The sequence below is a fragment of the Antechinus flavipes genome, chromosome 3 (assembly GCF_016432865.1).
Source record: "Antechinus flavipes isolate AdamAnt ecotype Samford, QLD, Australia chromosome 3, AdamAnt_v2, whole genome shotgun sequence".
Classification (NCBI taxonomy): Eukaryota; Metazoa; Chordata; class Mammalia; order Dasyuromorphia; family Dasyuridae; genus Antechinus; species Antechinus flavipes.
Window position 1 is genome coordinate 571354690 of NC_067400.1, and position 10104 is coordinate 571364793.

Here is a 10104-nt window from a genome sequence, read left to right on the forward strand (position 1 = left end):
TTCAGGGCCAGTTGTGGATGGTTTGGTACTGGACATTTCCTCATTCCTCTTGAATTCTAAGGGTTCTCTCATGGACTTATGTTAGTAGGTTACCTGGGTAAAGGGGTAGCCAGCCCTAAGTGGAAGTTCAACACTTCTTTATCTGGACCCAAATTGAAGTCTGGGGATAGGGAACCAGTGGAGTTCTGAAAAAGGATATGGGTCTAGAGGTGGGCAGAGGGGTGTAGAGAATCAGGCAAATAAATATGCAGCAGGAAGTAGAGAATGGGATAGAGATAGACATCCAGTATAAGTAGGAGGGTTAGCAGAAGGCAGATGCCAGGTGGGACGGAGCAGGGAGAGGTAGTCAGTAGAATAGTCAAGTGTCACTGGCCTGAATCATCTCATTATTGAGAAGAGCCACATCCTCAGAATTGATCATCATATAATCTTGCTATTGCTATGCATAATGTTCTTCTAGTTCTGCTCATTTCACTTAATATCAGTTCATGCAAGTCTTTGCAGGCATCTCTGAAATCATCCTGCTGATCATTTCTTATAGAACAATATTATTCCATAGCATTCATATACCATAACTTATTCAGCCATTCTCCAACTGATGGACATCCACTCAATTTCCAGTTTCTTGCCACTACAAAAAGAACTGTCACAAACCTTTCTGTACATGTGGATCCTTTTCTGTTTTTTATGATCAATTTAGGATATGAGCCCAATAGAAGCACTTCTGGGTCAAAGGATATGCACAATTTGATAGCTCTTTGGACATAGTACCAAATTATTCTCCATTATGGTTGAATCAGTTCATGACTCCACCAACAATATATTAGTGTGTCAGTTTTCCCACATTCCCTCCAACATAATCATTATCTTTTTCTTTTTCTTCCCTTTATTAAAGCTTTTTATTTTTCAAAACATATGCATGGATAATTCTTCAACATTAACCCTTGCAAAACCTTGTGTTCCAATCCGCCCCTCCCCCTTTCCATTCCCTTCCCTAGACTGCAAGTAGTCCAATATATGTTAAACATGATAGCCAATATATGCACACATATTTATACAATTATCTTTCTGCACAAGAAAAATAAAGTCAAACCAGATAAAAAGGAGAAAGAAAATAAAATGGAAGGAAACAACAATAGAAAGAATGAAAATGTTATGTTGTGAACCACACTCAGTTCTCACAATCCTCTCTCTGGGTGCAAATGGCTCTCTTCATCACATTGACCATTGGAACTGGCCTGAATCATCTCATTGTTGAAGAGAGTCATATCCACCAAAATTGATCATCATATAATCTTATTGCTGCTCTGTACAATGATCTCCTTATTCTGCTCAATTCATTTAGCATCAGTTCATGTAAGTCTCTCCAGTCTCTCTGAAACCATCCTGCTTATTGTTTCTTACAGAAAAATAATATTCTATAATATTCATGTACCAAAATTTATTCAGCCATTCTCCAACTGATGGGCATCCACTCACTTTCCTGTTTCTTGCCACTACAAAGAGGGCTGCCACAAACATTTTTGCACATGTGGGTCACTTTTCCTCCTTTAAGATCTCTCTGATATATAAGCTCAGTAGGAACATTGCTGGATCAAAGGGTATGAACAGTTTGATAACTTTTTGGGCATAATTCCAGATTGCTCTCCAGAAAATTGGATCCATTCACAATCCCACCAACAATGTATTAGTGTCTCAGTTTTTCCATGTCCCCTCCAATATTCATCGTTATCTTTTCCTGTCATCTTAGCCAATCCAAGAGGTGGGTAGTGATATCTCAGAGTTGTCTTAATTTGCATTTCTCTGATTAATAATGATTTAGAGCACCTTTTCATATGACTAGAAATGGTTTCAGTTTTCTTCATCTGAAAATTGTCTGTTCATATTCTTTGAACATTTATCAATTGGAAAATGTCTTGAATTCTTATAAATTTGAGCCAATTCTGTATATATTTTAGAAATAAGGCCTTTATCAGAACCCTTGAATGTAAAAATATTTTCCAGTTTATTTCTTCCCTTCTAATCTTGTCTGCATTGGTTTTGTTTGTACAAAACCTGAATTCAATAATGTACTCCACTTTTTTTTTTGGCCACAAATTCCTTATTTCTTCATAGATCTTAGAGGCAATTATCCTTGCTTATAGTATCACTCTTTATGTCTAAATCATTAACCCATTTCTATCTTATCTTGATATAGGGTGTTAGATGTGGGCCAATCCCTAGTTTCTGCCATACTAATTTACAATTTTCCCAGCAATTTTTGTCAAATAGTGAGTTCTTATCTCAAAAGATGGGATCTTTTCGTTTGTCAAACACTAAATTATTATAGTCGTTGATTATTTTGTCCTATAAACCTAATCTGTTCTACTGACTACTCTATTTCTTAGCCAGTACCAAATGGTATTGATGACTGCTTTCTTATAATATAGTTTTAGGTTTGGTACAGCTAGGCCACCTTTATTTGCAGTTTTCATTAATTCCCTTGAAATTCTTAACTTTTTGTTCTTCCAGATGAATTTTGTCATTATTTTTTCTAGTTCTATAAAGCAATTTCTTGGGAATTTGATTGGTATGGCACTGAGTAAGTAGATTAATTTAGGTAGTATTGTCATTTTTATTATATTAGCTTGGCCTCTCCCTGAGCACTTAATATTTTCCCAAGAGATTTGATCTGACTTTATTTGTGTGGAAAGTGTTTTGTAATTATGTATATATAATTCCTGATTTTACCTTGGAAGGTAGACTCCCAAAATATTTTATATTATCAACAGTTATTTTAAATGGAATTTCTTTTTGTATCTCTTGCTGTTGGACATTATTGGTGATATACAAAACTCCTGATGATTTCTGTGGATTTATTATATCCTGCAACTTTACTAAAGTTGTGAATTATTTCTCGTAATTTTTTAGTTAATTCTTTAGGGTTCTCTAAGTATACTGTCACATCCTCTGCAAATAATGATAATTTGGTTTCCTCATTACCTACTCTAATTCTTTTAATCTCTTTTTCTTCTCTTATTGCCAAAGCTAACATTTCTAATGCAATATTGAATAGTAATGGTGATAGTGGGCAACCTTGTTTCACCCCCGATCTCATTGGGAATGGTTCTAATTTATCCCTATTACATGTGATCCTTGCTGATGGTTTAAGTAGGTGCTATTGAGCATTTTAAGGAAAAGGCCATTTATTCTTCTACTCTCTAGTGTTTTTAATAGAAATGGGTGTTGGATTTTGTCAAATGTTTTATTTTATATTTTGCATCTTTGCTAAGGTAAATAGCTTTCTAGTTAATTCTCTAGGATTCTCTAAGGATTCCATTCTCTAGGATTCCATTATATCATCTGCAAAGAAAGATAGTTTTGTTTTCCTATTGCTAAAGCTAATTCCTTCAATTTTTTCCCTTTTATTACTAAAACTAACATTGTTAGTACAATATTGAATGATAGTGATAATAATAGGAAACTTCACCCCACTCCTAAACTTATTGGAAATTCTTCTAACATATGCTTGCTGATAGTTTTAGAGAGACACTGCTTATCATTTTAAGGAAAACTATTCTCTCTATTTTCAATAGGAATGGGTGCTACATTTTGTCAAAGGCTTTTTTTCTGCATTGATTGAGATAATAATATGATTTGCCGGTTTTGTTATTGGTTTAGGTTTCAGCACCCTATTTGTGTCATAAAAAGTATCTAGTAGGACTCCTTCTTTGCCTATTTTTTCAAATGATTTATGTAGTATTATGGCCCTGGAGACTTTTTCTTAGGGAGTTCATTGATGGCTTATTCAAATAATTTTTCTAAAATGAAGTTATTTAAGCATTTAATTTTCTCATCTGTTAATCTGGGAAATTTATATTTTTGTAAATATTCATACATTATTCATACATTTCATTTAGATTGTCAGATTTATTGGCATAAAGTTGGGTAAAATACTCCTAATTGATATTTTCATTTCCTTTTCATTGATGGTGAATCACCCTTTTCATTTTTAATACTGGTAATTTGGTTTTCTTCTTTCTTTTTAATCAAATTAACCCAAGTTTTATCTACCAGCTCTGTTTTGTTTATTAGTTTAATAGTTTTCTTACTTTAAGTTTGATTAATTTCTTCTTTTATTTTCAGAGTTTTTAATTTGATATTTCATTGGAGATTTTTAATTTGTTATGTTTTTAATTTTCTTAGTTGTATGCCCAATTCATTGATCTCCTCTTTCCCCCCCTAGCATGGATTTGCTATCTATTTCTTCATGTACTTATTTAATTTCTCTAAGAATTTGGATGCTGTAGCACTCGGTACCTATATGTTTACTTCATATTCTATATTACTTTGTTGTCTATGGTCTCTTTTAACAAGATCACATCTGTTTTATGGGAGATTTCATCCCATTCCCATTTATAATTGGGATATGTATGATTATGATTATCAGCTGTGTATTTCCCTCCATCCTATTTTCTTGCCTATTTATACTTTTTTTCTCTCTTTTCACCTTGTCCCTCTTCAACAGGATTAACTTCTGACCACTGCTTCCCTCAATTTGCCCTTCTTTCTACCACCCCTCCCCGACCTCTTGTCCCTTCTCCCTCCTACTTCCCTATAGGGTAAGATAAATTCCCATACGCAATTAAATGTTATTTTCTCTTTGAGACAAATTCGATAAGATTAATCTTCAAACAGTGTTCATCTCCCTCCTTCTTTCTACTTACTACAATAGGTTTTTTATGCTTCTTCATGTGATCTGATTTATGCTATTTTACCTTCCCTTTCTTCTTCTTCTAAAACAATCCTTTTTTCCTATCTCTTAATTTCTTTTAAAAATCATTATATCTAAGGCAACTTACATCTGTCTGTTTTTCTATGTATAATCCTTCTAGTTACCCTAATAAAGGTACAATTCTCAAGAATTACAGTTATCATCTGCTTGGGTAGGAAGGTAAACAGTTTAACCTTTGATCAACATTTTTCCCTTTTTGCTTGCTTTTTGTTGTCTTGAGCCATGCATTTGAAAATTGAATTTTCTGTTTAGCTCTGATATTTTCATCAGAAATTACTGAAACTCTTCTATTTCATTGAATACCCACCTTTTCCCCTGAAAGATTATGATCAATTTTGCTGGGTAATTGATTTTGGGTTGTAATCCAAGCTTCTTTGCCTTGCAGAATATCATATTCCACGCCCTCAGATCCATTCATGTAGAGACTGCTAAGTCCTGGGTAATCAAGATTGTGGCTCCTCCATATTTGAATTGTTCCTTTCTGGCTATCTGCAGTATTAAATATTGGGATCTTTTTCAGGAGATGGAAACAGGGCTACTATATCTAATCAAACTAATTAGTCAAACTCATTAAAAATGATAAGATCTTATGTACTTGCACCATATTATACTAACTCAGATCTTTCTTTTTTTCTTTTAAATAACATGTAAAAATTTAATAAACTTCTTTATAATTTTCATATTTATGGCTTATAAACATTATCACCATTATAATACCAAATCTAAGTCAGTGGCAAGGGAGACCTCATATTTTTCTCTCTAGGACACAGAGATAAAATGGCATAGTAAATGGAATATAGGGTTTGAAGTCAGAAGAACCTGAATTCAAATCTGGACTCAGACACTTCTAGCTGTGTAACCCTTGACAAGTCACTTAATTCTGTTTCTCTCAGTTTCCTCATTTGTAAAATGAGCTGGCAAAGGCAAATCACTCAACCATCTTTGCCAAGGAAAGACCCGAATGGAGTTCACAGAAAGTTGAACGTGACTGAAAATGATTCAACAACAACATTGGTAACTCAGATATTTCAATTTGGATTGTGGGAGTAGAAAAGGACCTGAATGTGTGATTCTCCAATCACTTTCTCCCTCTCCAACCAAAGGAACAATAGAAAGCTTCCAAATTTCAGGAAGGAAAAGCCATGGGTAAGGGAGTTACCCATCAGAATACTGGAGAAGCAAAGCCAATAAGCTATTATAAGCTAGCTTTACTAGCTGCTTGAGTCAAGTGTTCAGTGACTGAGAGTTCAATATGATGGAATGCAATTCTCACACCAGATCCAACACAGAAGGACTGGAGCAGCTCCAGCAATTACAGATCTAAGAGAGATCTGAAAGAAATGACAGAGGGGAGGATTTTTGCCAGCGATTCTGAACAGACTTAAACACTAGCAAATGGGAGGAATCTTCTAATAGTAAGAAATACTATGAATTATGAGGAAAAAAGGAAGGAAAATCATTCTAAGGTGATAACAAATGCTATAGAACTCCAGAAAAAAGAATAGATTGGCCCCAAGAACGTAAGAGAAGATGGAAGAAATGAAGGATAAATTGAAACAAGAGATAAAACATGCAATTAGAATCCAACAAAAATGTTGGAAGAATAAATAATTTAGAGTAGAAATTGGAAAACCTTATTTACTTAGAGTCAATACCTTGAAAAAGAGTGCAGAACACAGAATTTTAAAATGATACAACAAAATGTAACAAAAATTATATAACAAGTTTCATAATATAAGAAGAAATATTAGAACAAAGTCAAAAAACCAACAACAAGAAGCAAATATACAATATGCCCTGTGAAAAATTACTGAATTGAATAATGTAGAAGATCAGCAAGGATGGTTAGGTTCTCCCACAACTATTTTGGAAAAGACCTAGAAAACTGCTTAGCTCCTGCCTGAAGCTATGTATGCTGCAAGGGGTAGCAACTGAAAAACAAACAAAAACTTAAAAACTCAGCTACTATGTAGCTTCTCTAGAGCAGGGTCTCAGATTCGGCTCCCAGTAGAGCTTGAACTAGCTGAAGCCTATAATAGTATTCCCAGATTTCAACAGGGATCAGGTCTAACTCAGATCTTTCAATAGTAAACTATTAATTAGTAAATCAGTATTGCAACAATAAAAACTTCCATTTTTTTAAAAATAATTTTTTATTGATAGAATGCATGCCAGGGTAATTTTTACAGCATTATCCCTTGCATTCATTTCTGTTCCGATTTTACCCCTCCCTCCCTCCACCCCTTCCCCGAGATGGCAAGAGTCTTTTACATGTTGAATGGGTTGCAGTATATCCTAGATACAATATATGTGTGCAGAACCAAACAGTTTTCTTGTTGCACAGGGAGAATTGGATTCAGAAGGTATAAATAACCCGGGAGGAAAAACATAAATGCAAACAGTTTATATTCATTTCCAGTGTTCTTTCTCTGGGTGTAGCTGCTTCTGTCCATCTTTGATCAATTAAGGCTCTCTTTATCGAAGAGGTCCACTTCCATCAGAATACATCCTCAAACAGTATCATTGTTGAGGTATATAATGATCTCCTGGTTCTGCTCATTTCACTCAGCATCAGTTCATGTAAGTCTCGCCAGTCCTCTCTGTATTCATCCTGCTGGTCGTTCCTTACAGAACAATAATATTCCATAACGTTCATATACCACAATTTACTCAACCATTCTCCAATTGATGGACATCCTTTCATTTTCCAGCTTCTAGCCACTACAAACAGGGCTGCCACAAACATTTTGGCACATACAGGTCCCTTTCCTTTCTTTAGTATCTCTTTGGGGTATAAGCCCAGTAGAAACACTGCTGGATCAAAGGGTATGCACAGCTTGATAACTTTTTGAGCATAGTTCCAAATTGCTCTCCAGAATGGCTGGATGTAAAACTTCCATTTTTGATCTGCTTCTATTACAGAAATTTTCTATGCAAGGAAAAAGAGAGAGTTGATGATGCTGTGATCAAGACTATCCAGATAAGGACACAGATTGACCTGAAGGGAAAACTTCCCTTATATTATTTGAGTTTAGGCATGAATCATATTTAAGAGAATCATGTATTAAAGTTTTACTTTATTCACAGTTTATCAAAAGCCAGATTCATAATCAATAGGAAAACGTCCAGTTAAGAAAGACAATAGCATAATAGGGAAGTTGAGTCAAGAGAATTCTACCTACATCAGGTCATTTGCTCAACTTTTCTCTGATACAAACCTCCAGTTGTAGAATTTCTCAGACTGTGCTCTACTTGAAAAGAATATGGTATTCTATTTGAATAGTGTACTATTGGTTTCATTACAATTCAGACATCATTCTTGGAATAAAAACTTAGAACAATATCAAAGTATAGTCCCATGAGATTTTATTCTCAAATGGCAAAACTTCACAAATCACAGCTTAAGATTAGGCTATTGCTATTTTTCTCATGTCTTAATAAATGAGAATATTTTGTTAGTTCTTCATATAAGAATAATTAATTCTGATGTTTTAATTGCATACAGTGAACACTAGTTCATATGCACAGTGAATAGTTTGTTCAAAGATGTAACTTCACTATCAACAGATACAATTTTATGGCTTTAGAAAAAACTCACTCTAGTTAACTTGTAAACTTTTCCAGTTTGGCTGGAAGAAGTCCTAGTTCCTCAAATTTCAGTTATCTCAGAGTTTACAGTATGTTGTAAACAGAATTGCTAAGATCTCATGACCTAGAGAGAACCTCACAGACAAAGATCTCAAGAATATTTTGCTACTCTTTTCTCCCAACAGTAAGTCATCATCAGCAGCAGCATTATTATTTTCTAATTTAAAACAAAATGTACTCCATTAAATATTTAAAAGTTTCTGAAAATGTTACATTCCAATAGTTCATATCAGCATCCAGATAAAAGGAGAAGTTACCTTCCTAATGGCCTTTATGATTCAATAGTTTCTCAAATTTCACATTAGAAGAAAGATCCTGGAAATACAGTAAGAACATGTAAAATACTACATATTTAAAACTTATTACCAATCAAGTGTTATTAACTCAGTTAAATGCATTTCCAAATGATTTCACGTAGAAAATAAATTATCTTACTACTTTTGACACTTAAGTCACATCTTGCAATTATACTAAACAATAATTTGTACAGTGCTTATTACCACATGCAAGACTTCTTTTATTGTTAAAGACTAATTTAGAGGATTTTCTAACTCTGCTTTCTGAAGTACTGTAAATTGTTTAGTTTTTTCTCATTAGTTATTTGAATTTCCTAAATGATTTGGCATAATAATTTGCTAGTTTATATCATAGAGCAATTAAGTAATAAGATTGAAGAAACTGGGGGAATTGAGTTGAAATACACTGACTTCATCTTGTGAATAAATTTTGGATCTAGCTCAGTTTCCTTTCTATTCAGTTAATCATCTAGTTCAGTTTCTGTCTTGTGAGAAAATTTTATTCAATTATGGAAATTGTAAGAATATTTTATTATATTTTTTGAACCTGGCCCTGTGTGGCTGGATCACTTCTAGCTATTGCTTAGAGATTCTTTGCTAAAAACCTAACCTATGCTAACCAGAAACCCTACCAGATCTGAAGACTGATGCAAGTTTTCTCACAATTATCATTTCAAGCAATTAATTTACCTTATTTGAAAACTGCCCCCATACTGATGGTTCAGTTATTGTTTCCATGTTCCTTTAATTGAATACATTCACATGAAAAAATTAAAGATCTTCATAACTGCCTCTTTCTTTTTTCTTTCCATCTTCTCATTCAATACTTCTCTTGTTTTCTTCTACTTGCTGAATTCCTCTAGATTTGATTCCCTAATCATATCCCAGACCATTTGTAGAATTACTCTTCATTCTTCTGAATTTTTTCTTAACAATTTAGCACAAATTTTCATTATACAATATCAATTAATAGCAACACTTTCTTTTTGGGATTGTTAAAAACTCAAAATTGCATAATTCATTCCAGTTTCTTTACTTGATTTTGTTTTTATTTTGCCAGTAAAATTATGTCATTCATAGTATTTAATTGCTTTGGAAGACTAGAAGCAAATACCATGATAAAACAAACATTATTTCAAATTAAATGTCACTTACTTTTGAATTGCTTCTTGATTTAGACAAATTTCTGTCATTACATGGTCAAGAAAGAGTAGGGAAAGGCAAGCAGATGGTACAGTGAATAGAGTACTGGTCCTAAAGTCACTAGGATCTGAGTTCAAATCTAACCTCAGAAACACACTTTCTGACTATGAGTCTGGACAAATCACTTAATCCCAAATGCCTTGACAAAAAAGAGTAGGCATGCTTAAGTATCAGATAAATTTA